The following is a 2,930-nucleotide window of genomic DNA, read 5'->3' on the forward strand; positions in this document are numbered from 1 at the left end:
CTATAGAAGAAAAAGATTCACAATTCTGTGTTGCCCTTCCAAGATTCATTATTTACAAAGAGAACAGTTGCAAACAATTAATGAAGAACTATTCTTGATTATGACAAATCAGCCTAATGCTCCTGGTTAATTTCAATACTTTGCGTTTCCTTGAAATGGAGTTGAACATTCCATCACCAGTGAGGAAGAGCAAGAATGAAAAATACAGACTACTGACCAAAATATTTGCACAGCTAGTACAAGAAAATCATCAGGAAATGTAGAACGCTAGATACAGTATCAGATGGATCAGAGGAGGCAGAAGAGATTGAGGTGAAAGCATCACTGTTTAACAGTGACCATGCTACTTATTTTTATAAGAAATTGAAGAAGAGATTATGACACAAGGGAACTACTGCCAGTCCAGCTATCTGGAATTCTGTAAATAATTATATGTCATTTGAAAATATTAATGTGATTTACATAGAAATGTGACACTGCCAGCCTGCTATCTGGAATTTTGTAAATAATCATAGGTCATTTATGAATAGTAATACAATTCATATGCTTGTCTTACAAATGTAAGAAAACTATATGTTACGTGTACATTAAACTACTGGTGCAGAAGTGTGTGTTCAACTGCATGTTATGTACTGAGCTTCAAGAATGTAACCACAGTGTACCCTACTGGAAAAGAACAAAACTGTACATAAACTAGATACCTGTCCAGATGTACGTTTTAATGGCAGAAGCTGGAACATACAGAGTTAACTTGCAAAACTTCCAAGAAAATAAGCTGAAATCCAAGTGCTTTACGCTGTGCTATAAAAAGTAGTTTCAGTGCGGCAAGCAGACGTCTAGAGCTAGAAGTTTCTTTCTACGGTTTTGAAACAAAAAATTACTAGCTTTAAAATATAAAGTGTTTTCTCTGTGACTTTCTAGCAGCTTCACATCTGAGAGATAAGTATTTTTTAACACAGAGGTATTAATCTCTGTTAGCCTGGGAACTAAAGGTAGGTGACAGAGTGATGTCATCCTAGCTAACCCAGCAGTAATGTGTATTAATTTAAGAACTATCTCACAGAGTGAATCTGGGCATTTTGTATTTGTTTTTGGACCTGGATACATCCTCTCATCAGCGCTTGCCTTGCTAATAGTAAGTAACCATGGTACAGTAATCGCTCTTAGAGACAAGACAGGAAAATAGTCAGATTAGTTTAGATGTTGTCTGTATTTGACATTGTCCTGCAATGTTGTTTTAAAATATTACTCTGTGTTGAGTTACTGAATATTACCTTCTTCTTTTACTATTATTAAATATATTTAAACCTTTTAATTGTGGCTCGTTTGTTTAGAGATATTTAAGCTCTTAGAGTACTTGCATTTGTATCTGGTGACACTGTACAGCCCACTCCAACAGCCTTAGTCTTGGTCACACTTAACATTTGGATAATAGTAACATTACACAGTAGGATTGGAAACCCTTTGGTAAGTAACATTACACAGTAGGATTGGACACCCTTTGGTAAGGGCCTTATAGTAGAGCTGATAAGTAAAGGTAGCCGGTGGCAGCTGGTACTACCTTATAGTCTGGGCAGAAGGAGGCAAAGCTAGTAAACCTGTGCCAGCCTTTCCCAGGTGTGTGTGTGTGTGTGTGTGTGTGTGTGTGTGTGTGTTTGCATATTAATCATATCTCAAACTGTGTGTATGTCAGCTACCTGGGCAGGGACACAAAGCATTGGTTGGACAGTGGGTGCTGGAGGTCTTTAGCTTGCCACTCGGCTGAGATCTTAACCCTATAGCTGTGCCAGTGGGGAGTCTTATTGGGGATTTGGAGAAAGAGGGAGAAACCAGCCCCAGGCTGTCTGTGATCTTTGTGCGCACTTAAGGGAAATTGTACTTTACTGTGTGTGTATGTGTCCTCCTCCCAATGTGCATGTCCCTCACTGGTGCTAGTGGTGAGGATTGAGGCTCCTTGATTACTGGGCCAGTGCAGGGGAGTCACATACAAATTAATGACAGTGGTGGGATATGCACATCACATAATAATTGGTTGATAGTAGTGAGATAGCTGCCTCACATAATAACTGGCTTGTAGTGGTGTGGATATTAAATTCCTGTAGCCTGTGTACAGTGGTCACTAAAGCTGTTTGTACTCTCAATCAGACATGCAGTGAACATTCAGAGTTCATATCACAAATTGTTTTATCTTTTTTGTTAGCTTAGTCAGTCAGGGAGAGCAGGCAAGCACAGGAGTATGGTAAACTGACAAGGAGCCACTAAGCTGAGATGTGCCAGGCTAAAGGACTGGTACATGCCAACCTGACTAAAGCAGACATAATTGCACCTTCAGTCACAGCTGCATCACAGAATAGCAACCATGAGGACAATCAGACTGGCCATGGAGATGTACAACTCTCAGAAAATGGCCAGCTCAACCTTTCCACAGAGGACTTAAAAAAACATCTGGAGTTAGAGAGACTTGAGCTAGAGGCCAAGCGATTAGAAACAGAGGCAGCAGACAGACTCGTGTGTCTAGAGTCTGAGGAAAATGAGAAACTGTGATCCCTGGTAGCTAAGGACAAGGAGAGGCAGAGGCAACATGAAAAGGAGATGCTGACTCTTTGCCAGAGTCATGGAGGTAATGGGAAAGTGAGTAATTGAATCGCAGAAGCAACAAAGGTCAGTAAATTTCTTCCACAATTTACAAAGGGGGATAATTTTGATAGTTTCATTCATATGTTTGAGAGGGTATGTACATCAGTATAATGTTGACCAAGGGCTCTGGGTACGGTTCCTGATCCCCTTACTCCATGGTAAAAAGTTGTAACTGTTCTTTCCAAACTATCTGATACTGACTGTTTAAATTATAATATTCTAAAAAAAACTGTTTGCTAGAATGTTTTACGTTAACACCTGAAGCTTATAGGAAAAAGTTGTTTTTATTCTGT

The sequence above is a fragment of the Protopterus annectens genome, chromosome 1.part2 (genome assembly GCF_019279795.1).
Source record: "Protopterus annectens isolate FY-2018-M chromosome 1.part2, PAN1.0, whole genome shotgun sequence".
Classification (NCBI taxonomy): domain Eukaryota; kingdom Metazoa; phylum Chordata; order Ceratodontiformes; family Protopteridae; genus Protopterus; species Protopterus annectens.